The sequence below is a fragment of the Triticum urartu genome, chromosome 7A (genome assembly GCF_056163025.1).
Source record: "Triticum urartu cultivar PI428250 chromosome 7A, HENAU_Tu73, whole genome shotgun sequence".
In the NCBI taxonomy this organism is placed as follows: domain Eukaryota; kingdom Viridiplantae; phylum Streptophyta; class Magnoliopsida; order Poales; family Poaceae; genus Triticum; species Triticum urartu.
The window spans coordinates 538,926,622-538,954,073 of record NC_141879.1 but is presented as its reverse complement, the minus strand read 5'-3'; positions in this window follow the sequence as shown (position 1 = coordinate 538,954,073).

The following is a 27,452-nucleotide window of genomic DNA, read 5'->3' as shown; positions in this document are numbered from 1 at the left end:
GGGCAGGTAAACAAATTACTCTGGGGCAATTGATAGAACTTCAAATAATTATGAAAATATCCACGCAATGCTCATTATATAGGCATCACATCCAAGATTAGTAGACCGACTCCTGCGTGCATCTACTACTATTACTCCACACATCGACCACTATCTAGCATGCATCTAGTGTATTACGTTCATGGAGAAATGGAGTAATGCAATAAGAACGATGACATGATGTAGACAATATATATTCATGTAGGAATAGACCCCATCTTGTTATCCTAAATAGCAACGATCAATATGTGTCTTGCTGCCCCTTCTGTCATTGGGTAAGAACACCGCAAGATCGAACCCATCACAAAGCACCTCTTCCCATGGGAGGAAAACGATCTAGTCAGCCTAACTGAACCAAAGATTCAAAGAAGAAATACGAGGCTATAAGTAACCATGCATATAAGAGATCAAAACTCAAATAACTTTCATGGATAAAATATATCTGATCATAAACTCAAAGTTCGTTGGATCCAGACAAACACACCACAAAAAGAGTTACATAAAATAGATCTCCAAGAGACCATTGTATTGAGAATCAAAAAGAGAGAACAAGCCATCTAGCTACTGCCTACAAACCCGTAGCTCCACAATGAACTACTCACGCATCATCTGAGAGGCACCAATGAGGATGATGAACCCCTCTTTGATGGTGTCTAGATTGGATCTCGTGGTTCTGGAACTTTCGGCAGCTGGAATTGTGTTTCGTCGACTCCCCTAGGGTCTCTAGATTTTTGGGGTACTTATAGAGCAAAGAGGCAGTGCAGGAGGCCACCGAGGTGGGCACAACCTACCAGGGCACGCTTGGGCCTCTAGGCGCTCCCAGGTGGGTTGTGCCGCCCTCGGGGCACCCCCCGTGGTACTTCTTTGGCCCATCTTATGTCTTCTGGTCTAGAAAAAATCTCCAAAAATTTCGCTGTGTTTGGACTCCGTTTGGTATTGATTTTATGCGAAGTAAAAAACAAGCAAAAAAGAGCAACTAGCACTGGGCACTATTGATGACCCACAAGTATAGGGGATCAATTGTAGCTCTTTTTGATAAGTAAGACTGTTGAACCCAACGAGGAGGAGAAGGAAATGACAAGTAGTTTTTACTAAGGTAGTATCTACAAGTAGTTTGATAGCAAGATAGTTTGATAGCGAGATAGTTTGATAAGTGGCGAGTAGTTTGATAAGTGGCGAGTAGTTTGATAGCAAGATAGTTTGTAACGAGCAAGTAACGATAATAGTAACAAGTATGCAGCAAGGTATCCCAATCCTTTTGAGGCAAAGGACATGCCAAAATGGTCTCTTATGATAAGCAAAGCGTTCTTGAGGGTACACAGGAATTTCATCTAGTCACTTTCATCATATTGGTTTGATTTGTGTTCGCTACTTTGATAATTTGATATGTGGGTGGACCGGTGCTTAGGTGCTGTTCTTACTTGAACAAACCTCCTACTTATGATTAACCCTCCCGCAAGCATCCGCAACTACGATAAAAGTATTAAGGATAAATCCTAACCATATCATTAAATTCTATGATCCAATCGGTCCCTTACGGAATAGTGCATAAACTGGGGTTCAAGTTTCTGTCACTCTCGCAATCCACCATCTATTTACTACTCCACAATGCACTCCCTTAGGCCCAAATATGGTGAAGTGTCATGTAGTCGACGTTCACATGACACCACTAAGGGAATCATGCCACACATACTCTCAAAATATCGAGCACATATCAAATTCACATGATTACTTGCAACATGATTTATCCCATGACCTCAAGAACAAAGGTAACTACTCACAATCAACAAACATGATCATGATCAGAGGGGTATTAATATGCATAATGGATCTGAACATATAGTCTTCCACCAAATAAACCATATAGTAATCAACTACAAGATGTAATCAACACTACTAGTCACCCCCTAGCACCAATCTATAGTTCCGGTAACAAGATTCAATACAAGAGATGAACTAGGGTTTGAGATGAGATGGTGCTGGTGAAGATGTTTATGGAGATTGCCCTCCCCAAGATGGGAGAGTTGTTGGTGATGATGATGACGATGATTTCTCCCTCCGGGAGGGAAGTACCCCCAGCAGAATCGCTTCGCCGGAGGGCAAAAGTGCTCCTGCCCAAGTTCCGCCTCAAGGCGGCGGCGCTCCGCCCCGAAAGTATTATTGTGATTTTCTCTAGGTCAAAAACACTTATATACCAGAAGATGGGCACCCGAGGTGGGCCGAGGAGGGCGCAATACACGAGGGTGCGCCAGGGTTGGCCTGGCGCGCCCAAGTGGGTTGTGCCCACCTGGTGGCCCCCCTCTGGTACTTATTGGCCCCAATATTTCTTATATATTCCATAAAAAATCTCCGTGAAGTTCCAGCCCATTTGGAGTTGTGCAGAATAGGTGGCCTGACGTAGCTTTTTCAGGTCCAGATTTCCAGCTGCCAGAATTCTCCCTCTTGGTGTGTACCTTGCAAATTATGAGAGAAAAGGCATTAGAATAACTCCAAAAACCATTATTATGGATAAAATCATTGTAAATAACAGTAAGAAAACATGATGCAAAATGGACGTATCAGCTCCCCCAAGCTTAGACCTAGCTTGTCCTCAAGCGAAAACTGAAATTGAAAAACATGTCCACATGCTTTGAGAGAGAGGTGTTGATAAAAACAAAATACGGACATAGAAGCATCATGTTGATTATTATAACTGCAATAAATATAAACATAGGACTTTTATCATAGAATTTTCATCATATACTTCCTATGAATAAGTAATCGTTCATCACACAATCGAAGTATAAAGCAAAAACTCTATTAGTAACCAACAAACTATGTCTTGAGTCAACTTTGCAACTATAATTCATCATCTTTTCAGGAAGGGTCATGTATCGGTGCCTTTAGGCAAGTCCACATACTCAACCATCATATAGTCTTCTATGATTGCTAACGCTCACCTTGTACTCATGAACAAAACGTTTCAGCCGGACACATAGAAAGATAGGGGCTTATAGTTTCGCCTCCCAACTTACTCAGCTAAGGGTGATATCAACAATAATAACTCATGCTATCTATATTCAACTGGTCATATGTGCCTAGATCTTTCCTCACCACATGATGCTTGAAAAAAGAATAAATAAAAAGAAATAGAAGGAAAATTTTGACTCTTTGCATAAAAGTAAATACATATAAATAAAAGATAGGCCCTTCGCAGAGGGAAGCAGAGGTTGCCATGCGCTTTATTTGTTTGCATGATCAATCCCTTAGTGCAAGATAACATCACGTTGTATTGCCCCTTAAGATGACAACCATTATTATGCAGTCTATCACTTTTATTCTTTGTCATCCAAGTTCGTACAACACTCAATTTTCTCTTATACTAAATAATCGTACATATTTATAAGAAATTTTTATTGCCTTTTTGCACCGATGACAACTTACTTGAGGGATCTTGTTCAATCCATAGGTAGGTATGGTGGACACTAGAAAAATATTTGGGTTTATGGGTTTTTGGATGCACAAGTAGTATCTCTACTTAGTACGGAATTTTTGGCTAGCAAAGACAGGGGGAAGCACCACATGTTGAAGGATCTATGATAATATGACTTTGATGTGAATATAAACAAACATAAACCATTAAGTTGTCTTCCTTGTCCAATATCAACAATTTTGGCATATAATATTTTGATGAGGGCTCACAATCACAAAAGATTTCTAGGATAGTATATTTATATGTGAATCTTCCCTTCCCTTATTAATTCTTTCATGAGTTGCATCATTGACTAATGCTATGTTTGTCAATCTCTAATAAAAGTTTCTTACTTATACTTTTACTTATGTGGTGCAATCACCTACCATAGGATTAGTATATGATCATATTGATTTATTTCCTCTCTTCTATTTATTTCCTTTCCCTTTTTATTTATTTCTTATTTATTTTCTTTATTTGCAACATGAAAGTAAAGAAAGTAAAAAACTCAAACTAGCTTCATTATATAACTTGCACATGATTATAATGATAGATCACTAAGCAAACTTCTAGAAGAAGAAGAAAAGATTGAACTAAACTTTATTCATCTAAGCAAAAGGTTGAACTAAAATAAGTAAAAGTAAAAATATAGTGGGATGATACGATATCGGGGCACCTCCCCCATGCTTGGCCCATACCCGATACTTAGTTCTCCTTTGGTGGTGAAGAAGAGATCTTATCCTTAAGGGTCAAGAGGTCCTGCAGCCGACGGATGATGCTCCGGAGATAGGCAATATGCTCTTGATGCAAAATATTTTCGCGAATGAGATTCTTATTTTGTATATGAACTGCTTCAAAGACACGAAAAGCTTCAATCTCAATAGGAGTAAGGTGAGTAAGATAGGGTTTAAGAATATCTTCCTCCTCCTCCTCGGCCAACAGTTCTTGTGTTGCCACCAGGGATGGATCTATGGTAGCTTCCTTGTCCTTGTCTCCCTTGTTAGCGTCTGTGGGATCCTCCCTCTTCGTCTCGATCTTCATCAGCCAAGCATCCTCTTCCATGTGGTTGGAGGAGTAGGAAGACATGATGCCTAGCTTGACAAATCTGACCAGAAACAGCAAGAAAAGAGAATAGAGGATTCTCTCCACGATACGGTGGTTAACAGGTTCGGGAAGTATATATAGATTTTTTTATCTTGGAGAACAAGCACATGGAAGAAAAACGGAGTACGGGAGGTGTCCCAGGTGGGCACAACCCACCAGGGCGCGCAGGCACGCCTTGGTGTATTGTGCCCACGAGGGGACGCTTCCTGGGAGTTTCTTTATTTGCAAAATTTTAAAATATTCCAAAACTGATAAAAAAATATTTTTGCAGATTTTTTGGAGTTAGTTTACTTACCGTATAGCGTACCTCCTTATTTTGACTATTTTGGAGTGTTCCTGAAGGACTCTTTTATGTATTCTTCTGGTGTCAAAGTTTGGATAATATTACTTTCAACATTAATAAGCGTACCTGAGATGTAATGCTTTATTCGTTGTCCATTGACAACCTTCGGGTTAGTACCTTGGGAATTATTTATTTTGATGGCACCGAAACGGTAGACCTCCTCAATGACATAAGGGTCTTCCCATTTGGAGAGGAGTTTTCCTGCAAAGAATCTAAAACGAGAGTTGTACAAAAGAACATAATCTCCGACTTTAAACTCACGATTTTGAATTCTTTTGTCATGCCATCTTTTAACTTTTTCTTTGAATAACTTTGTATTTTCATATGCTTGGGTTCTCCATTCATCTAATGAGCTTATATCAAATAATCTCTTTTCACCAGCAAGTTTTAAATCATAATTGAGTTGTTTAAATGCCCAATATGCTTTGTGTTCTATCTCAAGAGGAAAATGACAAGCTTTTCCATAAACCATTTTGTAAGGAGACATACCCATAGGATTTTTATAAGCTGTTCTATAAGCCCAAAGTGCATCATCTAATTTCTTAGACCAATTCTTCCTGTACCTATTAACAGTCTTTTGCAAAATTAATTTTATTTGTCTATTACTAAGTTCAACTTAACCACTAGACTAAGGATGATAGGGTGATACAATTCTATGGTTAACATCATACTTAGCAAGCATTTTTACGGAAAGCACCATGAATAAAGTGTGAACCACCATCAGTCATTAAATATCTAGGGACTCCAAACCGTGGGAAAATAACTTCCTTAAGCATTTTAATAGACGTGTTGTGGTCAACACTACTGGTTGGGATAGCTTCTACCCATTTAGTAACATAATCAACAACAACCAAAATATGTGTATACCCATTAGAGGAAGGAAAAGGTCCCATGTAATCAAATCCCCAAACATCAAAGCTTCAACAGCAAGTGAATAATTCATAGGCATTTCTTGACGCTTACCAATATTACCTATTCTTTGGCATTCATCACAAGAAGAGACAAACTTACGGGCATCCCTGAAGAGAGTAGGCCAATAAAATCCAGACTGCAATACCTTGTGAGCAGTTCTATCTCTAGCATGATACCCTCCATAAGACTCAGAGTGACATTTCCATAGGATTTTTCCATGTTCATGCTCAGGTACACAATGTACAATAATACCATCTACTTCTTCTTTATAAAGATGTGGGTCATCCCAAAAGTAATCTCTTAAATCATAGAAGAATTTTTTTCTTTTGTTGATAAGTAAAGCTAGCTGGCAAATATTTAGCAACAATGTAATTAGCATAGTCTGCATACCAAGGAGTACCATTAGCAACATTTATTGCAGCTAACTACTCATCGGGAAAACTATCATCAATAGGTAGTGGGTCATCAAGCACACTTTCAATCCTAGAAAAATTATCAACTACGGGGTTATCAGCTCCTTTTCTATCAATGATATGTAAATCAAATTCTTGTAACAAGAGAACCCAATGAATAAGTCTAGGTTTCGCATCTGTCTTTTCCATAAGATATTAAATAGCAGCATGGTATGTGTGAGCAGTTACTTTGGAATCAACAATATAAGGTCTAAACTTATCACAAGCAAACACAACTGCTAAGAATTCTTTTTCAGTAGTAGCATAATTTCTTTGAGCACTGTCTAGAGTTTTACTAGCATAATCAATAACATTCAATTTCTTATCAACTCCTTGTCCTAGAACAGCACCAATAGCATAATCACAAGCATCACACATAATTTCAAAAGGCAAGTTCCAATCAGGTGATTGAACTATAGGTGCGGTAATTAAGGCTTTCTTGAGTGTTTCTCTAACATCCCAAATTTTCAATTTGGAATGTTATACATAGGTCATTCATGCATATCATACTTTATGGCATTTTCGTTCCGCAATCCTCGAAATCCTAAGCAACTCAAGGACCCTCGGAGAGAGTTGGGGATTTCCTGGTTTTCATATTTGATTTTTATCAAATAATGAAATGAGGATCTTCGATTTTAATTATTTTCTCTTCGAAAAGTATTTTGTATTAAAAATATAAGAGAGGAGATAATGTGACTTCTCCAAAATAATTGAAATATTGGAGGAAAAATATTAAAATCATTTTTTTTACTTTATTTGAGTTTATTTGGATTTTATTTGCATTAGAAAATTGCACGTTTTCAAAATTGCATTTTAGGGCCAAGAAAATGTTCATCTCGTTCTAAATATTTTATTTAGACGGTGAAAATTTGTTTTGGCATTTTTAGATTTTTATTTTATTTTCTAGGATTTTATTTCTGTCGGCAAAATTGTTTTAAAAAAATCTCCAGCCGACTGGGCCGAAGCCCAGCCGAGCCGCCGGCCCAATCGCCGCCGCCGCCCTCCTCGCGTGCGTGCGCCGCCGCCGCCGATTCAGACAGGAGTCCGAGCCGGACTCCTCCTCCACCGCGCCTTGCCCCCTCCTCCAAGCCGCCCCCTCCTTATATACGCGCAGCCCCGACCCCCACCACCACAACCACCGCCACCGCGCCGCCCCGCAGCCGCCCCGTGCCGCATGCCGCCGCCTGCGCCACCGCCGAGCCCCGCCTCCCCGCCGCCCAACTCCGCCTCGCCGGAGGTACCGCGCCGGATCCGAGCCGTCGGTTTTTTTAAAACCGTTCAGTTTTTTTAGAAACCCTAGTTCGTTTTTTAGATCGGTTCGCCGGTTTTTCTCGGTTCTTCTAAATAGCGTCATTCGTCCGTACGTTCGTTTTAACGAACGGTTTTCGCCCGTTAGTTACAGTTAACGAACGCTCGTTCGTTAATCTGTTCGTTAGTTTTCTTTTTGTCGGATTTATCTGCGATTAGTTTCGATCGCGATTTCTGATCCGATCTTAGTTTCTGTTTATCTTTTCGCTCGTCAGTCGGAATCAGGCGATTCAAGCGCCTAGATCTTCGTATCGAGACCCTCTTTCTGTTTAACCAACTTGCACAAGTTTTTGCTACTGTAAAATTTGACCTTAGTCCAGATTAGTAAACGGATCTTGTTTCTTTCGCCGTTTGAGTTTCGTTGCTCCGTTTGATTTGATTCTTTTTGCAAACTGGAGTTCTTAAGTTGAACTTTCTGGTCAAACTCCCTTATTTGAGTTTTGCTTGTGCATCTTTGCGTATTGCTTATGTATGTTATTGTTTGTTTGCGATAGAACACCCGGAGTGCAAAGCGTGTTACTACGAGTCCCAAGGATTCGCGGATCATCAGCAAGGCAAGTAACACATTGATCATTCTCTTTCCATACCCAGTTTTTATGCATTAGTTCAAATCCTCAAACATTGCATGATTAGGATGTCATTAACTTGTGGGTTGCGAAGTAGTTATTAAGGTAGAACCTATTGCCCTGTTACTATCAAACCTTGGGAGTTACTTCTATGTGTTGCTTATATTAATATGTTATACTATGCTCGTAGACGTGGTTTGGGTTTGAGTGAAATCCATGATAGATGTGAGATTGTTAATTAATGGTTCAACTTAAGGTGGTAACTTAAATAAACATCTGTGTGGATTGAGGCACCTGGGGAACCCAATGTTGTCTGTTTTTGTTTGGAAATCCCGGGGTACCCGTGTGATCTTCCTATGGACCGCCACCCAGACTCAGAGGGAACTGATATGATTCATGCTAGAAACTTCCGTGTGCAGCCACAAGCTATTATGGGCTTGTAACGCCCTCGATGCGGCTATATCTCCCACGTGTCGAAGCATGACTTAGAGGCATAACCGCATTGAAAGCAATGTCGCAAGTGAGGTAATCTTCACACAAGCCATGTAATACATAAGGGAAAAGATACATAGTTGGCTTACAATCGCCACTTCACACAAATACATGAATAAAGCATTACATCATCCAAATACAATCAGGGCCCGACTACGGAGCCAAAATAAAAGAACACTACCCCAAATGCTACACAGATCCCCGATCGACCCCAACTGGGCTCCACTACTGATCAACTAGAATGAAACAACACAAAGGACAAGATCTTCATCGAGCTCCTCCTTGAGCTTGGTTGCGTCATCTGCACGGACTCATCGGCACCTGCAAGCTGGGTTTTGAAGTAATCTGTGAGCCACGGGGACTCAGCAATCTCGCACCCTCGCGATCAAGACTATTTAAGCTTATGGGTAAGGTAAAGGTATGAGGTGGAGCTGCAGCAAGCGACTAGCATATATGGTGGCTAACATACGCAAATGAGAGCGAGAAGAGAAGGCAAAGCACGATCGAGAAGCTATGATCAAGAAGTGATCCTAGAGCAACCTACGTCAAACATAACTCCAACACCGTGTTCACTTCCTGGACTCCGCCGGAAAGAGACCATCACTGTTACACACGCGGTTGATGCATTTTAATTAAGGTCAACTTCAGGTTTTCTACAACCGGATATTAACAAATTCCCATCTGCCCATAACCGCGGGCACGGCTTTCGAAAGATCAAATCCCTGCAGGGGAGTCCCAACTTAGCCCATGACAAGCTCTCACGGTCAACGAAGGAATAGGCCTCCTCCCGAGACATTCCGATCAGACTCGGTATCCCAGTTCTACAAGACATCCTCGACAATGGTAAAAACAAGTCCAGCAAGACCACCCGATGCGCCGACATCCCGATAGGAGCTGCACATATCTCGTTCTCAGGGCACACCGGATAAGCTAAGCGTACGGGAGCCAACGTAACCCACGTTGCCAAGGGACGGCCCCGCACGGTGCTCTGGGTTGGACCAACACTTAGACAAGCACTAGCCCGGGGGTTTAAAATAAAGATGACCCTCCGGATGCGCGACTCCCAAGGGAAAAAGGCTAGGTGGCGAATGGTAAAACCAAGGTTGGGCCTTGCTGGAGGAGTTTTATTCAAAGCGAACTGTCAAGGGGTTCCCATTATAACCCAACCGCGTAAGGAACGCAAAATCCGGGAACATAACACCGATATGACGGAAACTAGGGCGGCAAGAGTGGAACAAAACACCAGGCATAAGGCCGTGCCTTCCACCCTTTACCAAGTATATAGATGCATTAATTAAAAAAGAGATATTATGATATCCCAACAAAATATATCCATGTTCCAACACAGAACAAGCTCCTATCTTCACCTGCAACTAACAACACTATAAGAGGGGCTGAGCAAAGCGGTAACATAGCCAAACAACGGTTTGCTAGGACAAGGTGGGTTAGAGGCTTGGCTCAACAATATGGGAGGCATGATAAGCAAGTGGTAGGTATCGCAGCATAGGCATAGCAAACGAGCGAGCAACTAGCAAGCAAAGATAGAAGTGATTTCGAGGGTACGATCATCTTGCCTGAAATCCCACAAGGAAGAAGAATGAGTCCATGAAGAAGATAAATGGATGTAGACGAACGGGTCCTCACAAACGCGACGTTATCGGAACTAACCCGAAGAAGCAACACCGGAAAGAAGCAAACAACATAGTAAACAACCACCACATAAACATGGCATGATGCACAACCAAGTATGATGCATGTCCGGATTAAAGAGGCATGGCATGGCAAAGAGCACAAACAATCCTACAAATTAAGTGGAGCTCAATATGCAACGAGTTGCATATTGACGGAACACCACATCAATTATTTAGTTCTCTCTCGGGTTAGGTACTCAACAATATTAAATGTTGTTAAACATGGCAAGAGGTGAGGCATAACAAAACTACATCATCTAAACAATTTAAATGGGGCCGGATATAACAAATAACGAATCTGGTAAATCCCCATATGCATTAGTAAATTAATGCAAACAACAATTTAAACATTCTTGAAGTTGTTATCGTGATGCAGATGACATGAACAAGTTTATGCAATTTTTTATTAAAAGTTGACAAGAGCATTATGAAGAATTTTCACCGTAGTAGAAAGAAAGGGGTGCCACGGCGACGATAACGAAACGGTGCCACTGCAACGTTCTGGTTCCGACAACTCATTGAGAACGTCGGTGCAAAAGAAAGTGTGGCGGGAGCATGCAAAAGATGGTGGGGTGATCCCAGTTACCGGGTGTCCCACGAGACGACGGTATGGCAACGGGTAGCATGCAAGAAACACGTCGGGCACGGTGCAAACGCGAGCATTTCATACAACACGCAACATTCGTTCACGGGCGTCGTCTCGGGGTTATACCTTCGAAGCGTGTGTTGTCGGAACGGACCAAGTTCGATGTGGTATAGGGGAAGTAGACGTTCTCGGGACGTTCGTAGTGGAAGTAGGGGTACATGGCGACGGTAGAGGTACACATTTTTCTGTAGATGTTCGGGTCATCGTGGAGGTACTTGGGATCTTCGGACTTGTCGGTCTCGTCCTTTTGACGGTAGTCGAACTTGAAGTTTTAGGTTCATAGGTCTTCGGCGACGGTAGTTGTTCACTGCGCTTGTGACCCGCGGTTCTACGGCAACGATAGTCATACACGTCCGTAGATGTTCGGGATCGTCACCGTTCGTAGTCAAAGTAGTTGAACTTGACGGTCGTCGACGTCGTGGTACTTGGCGAATCCGCATGGTCGTACACGTTCCAACATCAAACTTGGAGGGGCTCCGATGGCGTTGTACATGGCGAATCCTTGACGGTCCTGGCGGTCTCCGGTGAAGGTGTTGCGTTCGTTTGACAGAGTGAAAACAGCGACATCAACAGGCACGGGGCTCGTCTGGTTCCCGACCAGATCTGGGCCGATGGAACTCCATGGGGCGGCAGCAAGGAAGAGCTAGGCGTTGGGGAGGCTCCGTAGCGACGGCAGCGGCCTCCCAAGGGGCGGCGATGTCCATGGCCTCTGATGCATGCGGTTCAGTCGCCGGCGGCGAGGTCGCTAGGGCGGCAGGGTTGTGAGGAGGCGAAACAGAGGACGTGGAGGCTAGAGGTGGTCCTCGTCGAAGATGGAGGGACGCAGGCGCGGGCGGGAGGTTGGGCGTGCGGCGCATGGTGGTGGAGTGCTCCGGCGAGAATGATGCAGGGGAGGCCTAGCAGGCTGTGGTGCCCGGCGTCCCCGGCGACGCGGCAGGGCGGCGAGCTCGGCCCTCGCGTCCATTGAGGCAAGGAAGGAAGGCCATGGCAGGAGGCGCGGTGCGGGGTAGAGCAGAGGGAGGCGACGGTAGTGGGCTGCTGCGATCGAGAAGAGAGATCGAGGGAAAGATGGGATCGACTAGAGGAGAGTCGAAGGGAGGATGAGGATGGGATCGGGGCTACTCGACCCTGTGTGGCGGCGCGAGGGAACGAGGGAAGGGAGAGGGATCGAACGAGATGTAGCCTCGCTCGGGCCTAGGGTTAGGTTAAGTGGGGCGGCTGGGCCTTAGAGGCCGGCCCAGAAGAGAGGGGGTGGTGAGAGGCCTGGCAGCTCATCTTGTGGGAGAGGATGGCCTAGGTGGGCCGGTTTGGAGGGAGGCCCAAGTGGGCTGCGGCTGGCCTAAAGTTACAGCTATCTTTTCACTAATTTTCTACAAGGAGAAAATAAAGAGAAAAGCACAGAGGAAAATGAGAGGTGTATGAGAAATATAAAAATATCCTCATGACCATGAATTCATGCCCTATTTAACAAAATTGGTTTGGAGATTTTTAAAGGAAGTAAAAATAATTCAAGTTTGAATTAAATTCAAACTTGAACCATTTTAACCCTAACCAAAACAATTTTTAACGAGATGAAATTTGATAGAGAGGTTGAAGGCATGGTCGAGAATTTATAGGAAAATAATGAACATTAAGTGAGAAGGGGAAAGTGGCACTTGCAGAAGAAAGAACTAGAAGGAAAGGAGAAGGAGATGATGCATGGGACAAAGGCATGGGAATTATTTTGCAAGTGTGTTGAGGTGAATTCCAAAATAAAGGAATATTTAATATAGCTCCCTAAAATATTTGGAGGATATGTTATATAGAGAAATCACCACGTGAATTCCCTCAATTTAAATGGATCAAAGATCCATGCCATTTATTTAGTTGAGTTAAGAAAAGAAATAACATGATGCAAAGAACCAAACAAATCACACAACGAAACCCGGAAACTCTGGAAGGCATCTGAAGCTCCGGTCTTGGGGTGTCACAACACTCCACCACTACGAGAGGATCTCGTCCCTAGATCTAGAATGGCACCGGAGGGAAAACGGAAGAGAAAGAGAAGAGGTAAAACTAAGTTGCTTCTTGGACAAACGAGTGAAACCAAAGAACCTTGAAAAAGGTTAAGCCATTTCGAGAGAGAAAAAATACCACGGAGATGAACAAAGTTAAAAACCTCCGTTAGTAAAGAGGGACAAGGAAGAACAACTTTGGGAAGCACTCTGGTTGAATAGCGCTGCAAGGCTTGATAAGGCGAAAAGAACTTGTGCAAAAAGGGTACAACACTCCGCTTAAAAGGATAGGCATGAAAAGAACACGATCCTGACAAAACGAAAAGATGGGTTGAAGAGAGCAACATCACAAAGCCTCCGTAACAAAAGTAAGAATGGAATGGAATGAACGAAGGGAAAACAAGATCTTGAGGAAGCACGCTTACCACAAATGCTAGAATGGAGTTGTTGAAAAAGCAACAACGAAAAGAATAAGCTTGATATGGTCTTGTGGAGTACATCTGAAATCATAAGGTGACAACCCGCCACTCACGAAAAAAGAATTGGATTGATATCAACAAGGAGACGAGAAACTATATCGCACCGGAAAGGGATAAATGAAGAAATTGGATCATTTATAAGCACCATAGATAGCAACAATCCTTAGGGAAGGCTTTAGGTGAAATATAACCCAAGATAACTCCAAAGAAGAGATTAATGGATTTAAAATACCTCATTCTTAATAACATGTGAATCAGGAAACATGAACTCAAATTACAAAGAATGACATAATACCACCTCCAATGATACAGAAGAAAGAATTGAACTCCAGATAGCAAAATGAAGAATGCTTGAATTCCTCTAAAAAGAATCTTGATGAACACTTCTAGAAGGAATTAAATCTTTGATGAACCATCATGTAGAACCTCCATGAAGAACTCCGTTAAACAAAAGAATGATCAAAGGAAAGAAAGGGTAGTTGAAAACACAAGGTGGAACCTTGTAAAGATTTAGACAGATCTCCGTGATTACATAATTGCGAGAGCTTGGAACTCCGGGAAAGAAAGATGAGCACTTGAAACCAAGAATAAGTATAATGAGCCACTCCAGAAAACAGGAATTGAATAAACTCGATGAAGCAAGAATAAGAATTACATTATGCTTATCCTTCACCAATTAAATTGATGACAATCAACGGATTCGACAAATTACTTATTCTCGTAAAAAAGATTAAAAGAGATATAGCGTCAAACTTGGAAAGGTCTTCAACGAACCACCGGTAGAATTGAAACAACCAATAGATTGATATGATCCACGAAGGAAGAAGAATCTTGAACGAACCACCATAGGAATTGCAAATGAACAAATAAAAGATAACGAATCACCAGAAAGGAATTAGAGAACGAATGAAAATACTTGATGGAAATTAGATCCACGAGAACAAAAGATCATGATCTGATTAGAGAATATTGAATGATGCACCGGTAGGATTGGAGAATGATAACTGAAAGCTGAGAATTAATAAATCTTCTGAAATGATGGGCTCCGGAGAAACAAACTAGAAAGACTCCTGAATTACTCCGGCTGGGTGAAAAGAATTCTCACAATCGAAAGCAATTATGAGAGGAAGGCAACAAGCTAGAATCACGAATCTTCATGAGAACGGATATGATTGAAGAGAAAATTATTCCTTGGTCTTTAAATGTTGAGAATGATGACGAGAAACACTACCATGAATTATTTAGACACTCCGAAATGACGAATGTTAAGGTTGAGCGAACGATGAAAAGAATTTTGAAAGATCTTGGAGAAATACATTTGACTGATGGTAAATCATTCTTACGTCAAACTTCGAAAAGAATTTGAGAATACCTCCGAGAAAATAGAAGAGTCAGGTAAGATCCTGGAAAAGACCTGTGGGTTAGGGCCCACTCAAGAGAAACACCGTTGAAATGATTAAAAAGAGAGGTTGCACCGGTTGAATTACATGACTTGAATGAGATACCAATCTCGAAAGAGCTTGAACGAATGCAGAGTGGAAACACGAATCTTCGAGATATCTTGAGCACTCCGGAACAATTGAATAGCGAGAAATGAATGAATATGAGGAGCACCGGCATGAGAAGGTATTGAAATGAGGAAAAGGGTAAGATCAACAAAGCTTGACTTGAAACCACCGGAGAAGATAAAAGAAAGAAGAATGATGAACTAGAAGCTCCGTTAGTATCTTCATGAGAATCACCGAGTAAGAACATTGAAGGAAAAGAATGGAGATACTTCTCATCAATAAGATGGATACTTGATCAAGAATTCTGAATCCTTGAAGAAAACAAGGGTGGGAGGGTGGGAAAACACTGTTGAGAACGAAACGAACACCATTGAGAAGAAATGATAATTGATCTTGCTGATGTTGAAATGATCGGATCCACTTGAAGAGAGACACACCGGTTGAAAAAGGATTTACATGACAAACTCGATTATCAAGAAAGATTAGTATTCACATCGGAGGATGAGAACACCATTTAGAAAAGGTATGGAATCAACATTTGACTTCGAAGCAACTCGAATACCACAGCTCAAAACAAAACAAAGGATTGGCTTGCAGAATAAGTCGGAACAAACATATGATAGAGATTTGGTCCGGAGTTTTCGTGGTGGGGCCTACACGGGCTCGATCGTACAGCACCATCATGTACAAGGCAGTGCACATGACATACGAAGCGTCCCCGAGTCGGCATAGCCAAGGACTCTTTAAGACACAACAAGACCACTGTAAAACCAACCGTGAATAGGCGGACCACTAGACGTCGAACCCCAATTTCATATCATATATCCGTCGGAAAGATATCCTAAGAGCTACTTGAATTCCCACCTATGCAACTCCCGAAATTTTCCGGTTATGCAATCAAGTGTTGGGGATACAGGGGAAGCATAATATCTCACCCAATTCTAGCAAATCCTACATCCAGCTGTATCCATCCTTCAACACATAACCGAGAAAAACTTCGGAAATCATCTACCTCAACCTTTGAAAAGTATCCGTTATACAAGTTATGGCGATACTCCCGAACTCCCGCCCCAGTACTGGGTGGCGTCGAGGTTATCTCACCAGCGAACTGCATAAAAGAAATTTTCGATGTCGGCGTACTAGACTCAGGTATTCCAGAACTGCAACGATAAAATTATGACGACAACACCTCAGAGCTCAACTCCCCGGGACACTTCCACAAAACCCCTGACAGGAGGCACCAAGACAATGTTCTCGTCATAAAACCATCGGAATGATTCCAAGATACCCGCATGATCCTAAAAATTTTTTAGTGAAATTTGAGAAGAGAAGAGTCAAAACTCCACGTCAGGATGCATTACCAGAGCGATGAGGAGACTGGGAAGTAAAAAGAATTCCTACACTCTCCGATATATAATTCCTAAATGACTCAAAACATTTTTCTAGACACAACTCGGCTGCTAAAAAAACAATCAATCAATGGGGGCTCCTAAGGTCGGAGAAGGCTCTGATACCAACTTGTAACGCCCTCGATGCGGCTATATCTCCCACGTGTCGAAGCACGACTTAGAGGCATAACCGCATTGAAAGCAATGTCGCAAGTGAGGTAATCTTCACACAACCCATGTAATACATAAGGGAAAAGATACATAGTTGGCTTACAATAGCCACTTCACACAAATACATGAATAAAGCATTACATCATCCAAATACAATCAGGGCCCGACTACGGAGCCAAAATAAAAGAACACTACCCCAAATGCTACACAGATCCCCGATCGACCCCAACTGGGCTCCACTACTGATCAACTAGAACGAAACAACACAAATGACAAGATCTTCATCGAGCTCCTCCTTGAGCTTGGTTGCGTCATCTGCACGGACTCATCGGCACCTGCAAGCTGGGTTTTGAAGTAATCTGTGAGCCACGGGGACTCAGCAATCTCGCACCCTCGCGATCAAGACTATTTAAGCTTATGGGTAAGGTAAAGGTATGAGGTGGAGCTGCAGCAAGCGACTAGCATATATGGTGGCTAACATACGCAAATGAGAGCGAGAAGAGAAGGCAAAGCACGATCGAGAAGCTATGATCAAGAAGTGATCCTAGAGCAACCTACGTCAAACATAACTGCAACACCGTGTTCACTTCCCGGACTCCGCCGGAAAGAGACCATCACGGTTACACACGCGGTTGATGCATTTTAATTAAGGTCAACTTCAGGTTTTCTATAACCGGATATTAACAAATTCCCATCTGCCCATAACCGCGGGCACGGCTTTCGAAAGATCAAATCCCTGCAGGGGAGTCCCAACTTAGCCCATGACAAGCTCTCACGGTCAACGAAGGAATAGACCTCCTCCCGAGACATTCCGATCACACTCGGTATCCCAGTTCTACAAGACATCCTCGACAATGGTAAAACAAGTCCAGCAAGACCACCCGATGCGCCGACATCCCGATAGGAGCTGCACATATCTCGTTCTCAGGGCACACCGGATAAGCTAAGCGTACGGGAGCCAACGTAACCCACGTTGCCAAGGGACGGCCCCGCACGGTGCTCTGGGTTGGACCAACACTTAGACAAGCACTGGCCCGGGGGTTTAAAATAAAGATGACCCTCGGGATGCGCGACTCCCAAGGGAAAAAGGCTAGGTGGCGAATGGTAAAACCAAGGTTGGGCCTTGCTGGAGGAGTTTTATTCAAAGCGAACTATCAAGGGGTTCCCATTATAACCCAACCGCGTAAGGAACACAAAATCCGGGAACATAACACCGATATGACGGAAACTAGGGCGGCAAGAGTGGAACAAAACACCAGGCATAAGGCCGAGCTGTCCACCCTTTACCAAGTATATAGATGCATTAATTAAAAAAGAGATATTGTGATATGCCAACAAAATATATCCATGTTCCAACACGGAACAAGCTCCAATCTTCACCTGCAACTAACAACGCTATAAGAGGGGCTGAGCAAAGCGGTAACATAGCCAAACAACGGTTTGCTAGGACAAGGTGGGTTAGAGGCTTGGCTCAACAATATGGGAGGCATGATAAGCAAGTGGTAGGTATCACAGCATAGGCATAGCAAAAGAGCGAGAAACTAGCAAGCAAAGATAGAAGTGATTTCGAGGGTATGATCATCTTGCCTGAAATCCCGCAAGGAAGAAGAACGAGTCCATGAAGAAGACAAACGGACGTAGACGAACGGGTCCTCACAAACGCGACGTTATCGGAACTAACCCGAAGAAGCAACACCGGAAAGAAGCAAACAACATAGTAAACAACCACCACATAAACATGGCATGATGCACAACCAAGTATGATGCATGTCCGGATTAAAGAGGCATGGCATGGCAAAGAGCACAAACAATCCTACAAATTAAGTGGAGCTCAATATGCAACGAGTTGCATATTGACGGAACACCACATCAATTATTTAGTTCTCTCTCGGGTTAGGTACTCAACAATATTAAATGTTGTTAAACATGGCAAGAGGTGAGGCATAACAAAACTACATCATCTAAACAATTTAAATGGGGACGGATATAACAAATAACGAATCTGGTAAATCCCCATATGCATTAGTAAATTAATGCAAACAACAATTTAAACATTCTTGAAGTTGTTATCGTGATGCAGATGACATGAACAAGTTTATGCAATTTTTTATTAAAAGTTGACAAGAGCATTATGAAGCATTTTCACCGTAGTAGAAAGAAAGGGGTGCCACGGCGACGATAACGAAACGGTGCCACTGCAACGTTCCGGTTCCGACAACTCATTGAGAACATCGGTGCAAAAGAAAGTGTGGCGGGAGCGTGCAAAAGATGGTGGGGTGATCCCGGTTACCGGGTGTCCCACGAGACGACGGTATGGCAACGGGTAGCATGCAAGAAACACGTCGGGCACGGTGCAAATGCGAGCATTTCATACAACACGCAACATTCGTTCACGGGCGTCATCTCGGGGTTATACCTTCAAAGCGTGTGTTGTCGGAATGGACCAAGTTCGATGCGGTGTAGGGGAAGTAGACGTTCTCGGGACATTCGTAGTGGAAGTAGGGGTACATGGCGACGATAGAGGTACACGTTTTTCTGTAGATGTTCGGGTCATCGTGGAGGTACTTGGGATCTTCGGACTTGTCGGTCTCGTCCTTTTGACGGTAGTCGAACTTGAAGTTTTAGGTTCATAGGTCTTCGGCGACGGTAGTTGTTCACTGCGCTTGTGACCCGCGGTTCTACGGCAACGATAGTCGTACACGTCCGTAGATGTTCGGGATCGTCACCGTTCGTAGTCAAAGTAGTTGAACTTGACGGTCGTCGACGTCGTGGTACTTGGCGAATCCGCATGGTCGTACACGTTCCAACATCAAACTTGGAGGGGCTCCGATGGCGTTGTACATGGCGAATCCTTGACGGTCCTGGCGGTCTCCGGTGAAGGTGTTGCGTTCGTTTGACAGAGTGAAAACAGCGACGTCAACAGGCACGGGGCTCGTCTGGTTCCCGGCCAGATCTGGGCCGATGGAACTCCATGGGGCGGCAGCAAGGAAGAGCTAGGCGTTGGGGAGGCTCCGTAGCGACGGCAGCGGCCTCCCAAGGGGCGGCGACGTCCATGGCCTCTGATGCATGCGGTGCAGTCGCCGGTGGCGAGGTCGCTGGGGCGGCAGGGTTGTGAGGAGGCGAAACAGAGGACGTGGAGGCCAGAGGTGGTCCTTGTCGATCATGGAGGGACGCAGGCGCGAGCGGGAGGATGGGCGTGCGGCGCATGGTGGTGGAGCGCTCCGGCGAGAATGATGCAGGGGAGGCCCAGCAGGCTGTGGTGCCTGGTGTCCCCGGCAACGCGGCGAGCTCGGCCCTCGCGTCCATTGAGGCAAGGAAGGAAGGCCATAGTAGGAGGCGCGGCGCGGGGTAGAGCAGAGGGAGGCGACGGCAGTGGGCTGCTGCGATCGAGAAGAGAGATCGAGGGAAAGATGGGATCGGCCAGAGGAGAGTCGAAGGGAGGATGAGGATGGGATCGGGGCTACTCGACCCTGTGTGGCGGCGCGAGGGAACGAGGGAAGGGAGAGGGATCGAACGAGATGTAGCCTCGCTCGGGCCTAGGGTTAGGTTAAGTGGGGCGGCTGGGCCTTAGAGGCCGGCCCAGAAGAGAGGGGGTGGTGAGAGGCCTGGCAGCTCATCTTGTGGGAGAGGATGGCCTAGGTGGGCCGGTTTGGAGGGAGGCCCAAGTGGGCTGCGGCTGGCCTAAAGTTACAGCTATCTTTTCTCTAATTTTCTACAAGGAGAAAATAAAGAGAAAAGCACAGGGGAAAATGAGAGGTGTATGAGAAATATAAAAATATCCTCATGACCATGAATTCATGCCCTATTTAACAAAATTGGTTTGGAGATTTTTAAAGGAAGTAAAAATAATTCAAGTTTGAATTAAATTCAAACTTGAACCATTTTAACCCTAACCAAAACAATTTCAAACGAGATGAAATTTGATAGAGAGGTTGAAGGCATGGTCGAGAATTTATAGGAAAACAATGAACATTAATTGAGAAGGGGAAAGTGGCACTTGCAGAAGAAAGAACTAGAAGGAAAGGAGAAGGAGATGATGCATGGGACAAAGGCATGGGAATTATTTTGCAAGTGTGTTGAGGTGAATTCCAAAATAAAGGAATATTTAATATAGCTCCCTAAAATATTTGGAGGATATGTTATATAGAGAAATCACCACGTGAATTCCCTCGATTTAAATGGATCAAAGATCCATGCCATTTATTTAGTTGAGTTAAGAAAAGAAATGACATGATGCAAAGAACCAAACAAATCACACAACGAAACCCGGAAACTCTGGAAGGCATCTGAAGCTCCGGTCTTGGGGCGTCACAGGGCTCTAGCATTGTTGAGTAAGTTACGTGAAGCTCTTGAAGAGGTAGATCAGTAGGTAGTGGGTTTTGTAGGTTTGGTATGGTCTACCCAGAATAGAGAGTTAATGTTTCTAAAAGACTGTGTCTCAGTCATCCGTTTCTCAAACACCATGCATTGCGAGAAATCCAACGGAGGCGATCGAGTCTTGTGGGGAAAAGTGCGCAAACCTCTACAGAGTGTACAATCTAATCATGGTTAGCCGTGTCCCCGGTTATGGACAATTTTGAGTATCTAGTACTTGGGTTATCACATGTATCTCATCACTCTTAACTAATATTGTTGGGTTGTTAACTACTTTAATTTGGGATTGAGTTGGGGGTACCTTCTCAATATTGTTCAACCACCATGATAGTTAAATTAGAATCTATTCCTCTGTTGTAGGAAAAAAATTGGCTTTTCACAAAACTATAACCATAGAGCTTTCCACCAGCCAAATATGCATATAGATATATCATTACTGGCATATTCCATGTGTTGACCCGTTTTCGAGCTGCAACGTATTATGTTGCAGACTTTTCAGATGAGGAGTAAGGTTCGTTAGGTCGTTGCCGTGCAGCTCAGCTATGCCGTTGGAGTTGATGGACTCACTTTATCTTCCAAGCCTTCCGTTGTTATCGTATTAGATAGACTTAAGCCATATTTTTTGTAATAAGTTCTCTTTGGAGACATTCGATGTAATAAGTGTGTGATTGCTACTCTGCTATAAATCCTCGAGTACTGTGTGTGTCAGCATTACCGATCCAGGGATGACACTGAAGCATAGAGACTTGACCACCTGAGGTCGGGTCGCTACAGTTTCAAAGTCCTCAAGACAATCATCATCAAATACAAAAGGAATATCCTTTTGCAAAAGATTAGTGAGTGTACTAGAAATTTTAGAAAAGTCTTTGATAAATCTCCTATAGAAACCAACATGACTTAAGAAACTATGAATACCTTTGATGTCCTTGGGACATGGCATTTTCTCAATAGCATCAACATTAGCTTCATCCACTTCAATACATTTTCAGAAATTTTATGACCCGAGACAATGCCGTCATTTACCATAAAGTGGCACTTCTCCCAATTCAAGACAAGATTTGTTTGTTCACATCTCTGCAAAACTTGATCAAGATTGCTTAAACAATCGTCAAAAGACTTCCCATAAAGAGAAAAGTCATCCATGAAAACCTCAACAATCTTTTCACAAAAGTTAGAGAATATAGCCATCATACATCTTTGAAAGGTAGCAGGTGCATTACATAAACCAAAAGGCATACATCTATAAGCATAGGTTTAAAAGGACAAGTAAAAGTGGTCTTTTCTTGATCAGGTTGAGAAACAAGTATTTGCTAAAAGCCAGAATACCCATCAAGGAAGCAAAAGTGTGTGTGTTCTTAGATAATCTGTCAAGCATTTGATCAATAAAAGGCAAGGGGTAATGATCTTTTCTAGTTGCTTTATTTAATTTTCTGAAATCAATTACCATTCTATAGCCTGTAACAATTCTTTATGGAATAAGTTCATTCTTATAATTAGGAACAACAGTTATACCTCCTTTCTTAGGGACAGAATGAACATGACTTACCCATCTACTATCAGCTATAGGATAGATTATACCTGCTTCCAGAAGTTTTAATATTTCAGTTCATATCACCTCTTTCATCTTCGGATTTAACCGACGTTGGTGATCAACAACTGGTTTAGCATCAGGTTCCATATTAATTTTGTGCTGACATAGAGTGGGACTAATACCCTTTAAATCATCAAGAGTATATCCAATAGCAGCTCGGTGCTTCCTTAGAACTTTCAATAATATTTCTTCTTCATGTTCTGAAAGGTTAGCACTGATAATAACAGGATATATGTTCTTTTCATCTAGATAAGCATATTTCAAAGTGTCTGGAAATTGTTTCAATTCAAACACAGGATCACCTTTAGGTGGAGGAGGACCTCCAAGAGTTTCAATAAGCAAACTGTGTTTAAGCAGAGGACGTTGTTCAAAGAAAATATTATCTATTTCTTTTCTTTCATGCATATGTAAATCATTCTCATGGCCTAGCAAGTATTGCTCTAAAGGATCAGTAGGTGGCACAGCAATAGAAGCAAGACTAATGAATTCATCCTTACTAGGCAATTCTTTTTCATGATAATTTTTACTAAACTTGGAAAAATTAAACTCATGAGACTCATCACCAAAGCTAACTTCCACGGTTTGTTTCTGGCAATCTATCCTAGCATTAACTATGTTCATGAAAGGTCTACCAAAGATAATGGGACAGAAGTCATCGGGTGGAGTACCAAGAACAAGAAAATCGGTAGGTTGTTTTATTTTCCCACACAAGACTTCAACATCTCTAACAATCCCAACTGGTGATATAGTGTCTCTATTTTCAAGTTTAATAGTAACATCTATGTCTTCTACATCAACAGGTGCTATTTCCTCCCTAATCTCTTGATATAAATTGTGAGGAATAGCACTCACACTAGCACCCATATCACATAAACCATAATAACAGTGATCTCCTATTTTAACTGAAATGATAGGCATGCCAACAACAGGTCTATGTTTATCTTTTCCATTAGGTTTAGCAATTCTAGCAGCTTCTTCACAGAAGTAGATAACATGCCCATCCACATCTTCTTCCAAGATATCTTTAACTATAGAAATATGAGGTTCAACTCTAATTTGTTCATCTGGTTTAGGTGTTCTAACAGAGCTTTTGTTAACCACAGTTGAAACTTTAGCATGTTCCTTTATCCTAACAGGAAAAGGAGGTTCCTCAAAATAAGCAGTTGGAATAACTGGATCAACATTATAAAGTATAGTTTATTCTTTAACTGATACCAGTTCTTTAATTTCTTATTTAATAGGTGGTTGATATCTATTCTGCTTCTCTTTAGGGAGTTCAAAATGAGTAGCAAAAGATTCACAAAAGGAGGCTACTATCTCGGAGTCAAGTCCATATTTAGTGCTAAACTTTTGAAAAGCATCGGTATCCATAAAAGATTTAACAGAATCATACTTAAGCTTTATACCTGACTCTTTACCTTCGTCGATTTCCCAATCTTCAGAGTTGTGTTTAATTCTTTCCAAAAGATCCCACCGGAATTCAATAGTCTTCTTCATAAAATAACCAACACAAGAAGTATCCATCATGGTTTCATCATTACGAGAAAGCCGAGCATAAAAATTCTGAATAATAATTTCTCTTGAAAGCTCATGATTGGGGCATGAATATAACATTGACTTAAGCCTCCCCCAAGCCAGAGCGATACTTTTGCCTTCACAAGGCCAAAAATTATACATATAGTTCCGATTACGATGAACTAGATTCATAGGATAATTTTTTTGGTGAAACTCCAATTTCAAACGATTCCAGTTCCATGATCCAACATCATCGCATAGCCTATACCATGCCGATGCTTTTCCCTTCAAAGATAAAGGGAAAACCTTTTTCATAACTTCATCCCTGGGTAAACTTGCAAGATTAAACAATCCACAAATTTGTTCCACATGTATCAAGTGCATATCAGGATGTTCCGTTCCATCTCCTACATAAGGATTAGATAGCAGTTGTTCAATCATACCCGAAGGAATTTCATATTCAGTATTTTCAGTAGGTGTTGTAGGTTGAGAGCCAATTAATTGTGGTTCCGAACGAGGTGAAGATACCCCGAACATACCCCTCAAAGGATTGTTTTCCATAGTAACAAGTGACAATAAATTTCAGCACACTATATAAATGTTTCCTTACCGAATTCCACTTACCAAAGGCACTTCACTCCTCGGCAACGGCGCTAGAAAATAGCCTTGATGACCCACAAGTATAGGGGATCAATTGTAGCTCTTTTCGATAAGTAAGAGTGTCGAACCCAAAGAGGAGCAGAAGGAAATGACAGGAAGTTTTCAGTAAGGTAGTATCTGCAAGTGCTGAAATTGTAAGTGGCGAGTAGTTTGATAGCAAGCACTACAAAAAAAGACACACCCGTGACATTTTGGGCCGAACGGAAAAAAATTATGTCATACTTATGACACTTCTATGACGATAATTGTGACAAAACCTGGCATCATCATAGATGTGGTGGGCTCCTATTTCTATGACAAAAAATCATGACAGAAAATGGGCTTTTCGTCCTGGGCGGGCCGGAGACGCACCTGCATGACATTCTTTGGGCCGTCCATGACGAAAAAAATCATGGTAGAAGCGAGGGTGAGGAAAATATCGGGGTGTTCCCGGTTACGGTGGGTGGTCGGGGCCGAGCGATGCACAGAGGTTTGTGCGTTTCTCTCGTACACGCACACGCATGGGTGCGAGGCGTTGGGCTCTAACTGAACATGAGCGAGGCTTTCGCCTACTGAACCCGAGCGATTGCATTGTAGGCTACGCGTTACTGAACCCGAGCGATTGATCGATGTCTGTTAACTGAACCCGATCAAGCAATTCCTTCGCTACTGCTGCTAACTGAAGCCGATCGATGCTGCCTCTGGATGAACAGTGAGCGTTGCTGGGGGGGTGGATGAACAGGACCCCGTGGTGTTGCCTCTGGATGAACAGGACCCCGATCGATCAAGCTGGTTGGGGCTGGATGAACAAGACCCCTTGGAGGGCTGGATGAACAGGACCACCCCGTGGAGGGTTGGATGAACAGTAGACGGTGGAGGGCTGGATGAACAGTAGCGCGTGGAGGGGTGGTTGAATAGGAGCCCGTGGAGAGGGCTGGTTGAACGGTAGTCGGTGGAGTAGCACGCGGTGGAGGCTAGATGAACAGGAGCCCGTGGATGAACAGTCGCAAGTGGAGGCTGGAGGAGGTCGATGGTGGATGAATAGTAGCGCGTGGAGGCTGGAGGGGGTCGGCGGTGGAGATGAACAGTATCCCGTGGTGTCCCGTTTTGCGGTATGCCACACCCCTCCCGGTGAACTGGACCCCCATTTCGACCGTAGCGCTCCAACACAAGTCTGTTTTCTCCGTTTTGCGGTACACCACACCCCTCCCGATGAACAGGACCCCCATTTAGATCGTAGGAGGTCTGTTTCCTCCATTTTGCGGTACGCCAGACCCCCCCCCCATGAACAAGAACCCGTTTCGACCGTGACTGGTCGAACACAAGGTCGTTTCCTCCGTTCTGCGGTACGCCGGGCCTCGTTTCCATCGGATGTTCCGTCCAAGCCGGTTGGCTCCCACGCGTTCCGTTGCCTCCCGATGAACACGACGCATTCTGTTGCCTCCCCATGAACACGACGACGACGCTGTTTTTTTTTGCAGGCGACGATGACGCAGTTTCTCCGTTCCGACCCAGCCATGTACACGAGCACTGGCCGTATGTATGCGCGAGTAGGCGTTCGAGACCACACCCGTATGTACGAACGTGGCCATGTTTTCTTTCTTGCACACTGTTTGTTGTACGTACGTGTACATGCTACATGCGCGTCTCTACTACGACACGTGCGCGCTCTACATCGACCAGTATGTACGTACACGTTCGCGACCAGAATGACAACGCTACATATGCTTCAACCAGGTGGGTCCCGACTATCAGGCACTTCCTTGCGTACGAAGATATAGCTGGTGGGTCCCAGCAGTCAGGGGGTGAATCATTTTTTTTGCCCGAACGCACTTCCTTGCGTGCGAAGATGTAGATGGTGGGTCCCAGCAGTCAGGGGGAAATGTTTTTTCGTGAAATACGGTGTCCTGTCCGGTGGGTCCCCGCTGTCAGGTGCAGGAATAATTATTTTGCGCGTAATAAGGAGGCACTTCCTTGCGGCTGTCGTGGACCCAGCTGTCAGCCTCTCCACGTATAGTACTCTTCTGATGGAAGTCAGTCGTTGACCACATTGACCACGCCGCGCCGAGAGCCCCAAGGCGGTAAACGACGGCGATGCCTAGGATGGGGATGATGCGGAGCCAGGGAAGAGGCGGCACTGGATGCCCACGCGGAGAGGAGTACGAGGGTTCACTGGTTCGGCTGCCTTCGTCACAGAATAACAAGGCGTGTGGGTGAGTAGAGGAATGTCCTGGCCAATGGTGGGAGTAGTAGGGGGCGGTGAGGCCTCCGCGGCATCACAGCCGGCCATGGAGGCAGGAGCACGCGGCACGACCGGCGCTGGTTTGGGCGGCTGGAGCAAGAAGACCAGAGGTTGAAGAAGCACTACGGCCGTTGGATGGACATCGTACAGTCGCTGGAGCTAGAATCGTTCATATATTGACTAAGTTCACAAAGCCCTCCATCCCCGTCAACTTAATAGGCCCACAAGTCTGCCTCCCACTGTGGTGGGTCCCAGCTGACAGGGGGGTATTCATTTTGTTGTGCACAATAAGGATGCACTTCCTTGCGTGCGAAGATATAGTTGGTGGGTCCGACCTGTCAACGGAGGGAACATTTTTTCGCGAAATAAAGAGGTGTCAGGTGGAGGAATCATTATTTTGCACGTAATAAGGAGGCATTTCCTTGTGTGCGGCCGTGGACCCAGCTGTCAGCCTCTCCACGTACACTCCACTTCCGATGGATGTCATTCGTTGACCATGTTGACCACGCCGCGCCGAGAGCACCAGGGCGGTGGACGACGGCGAGGC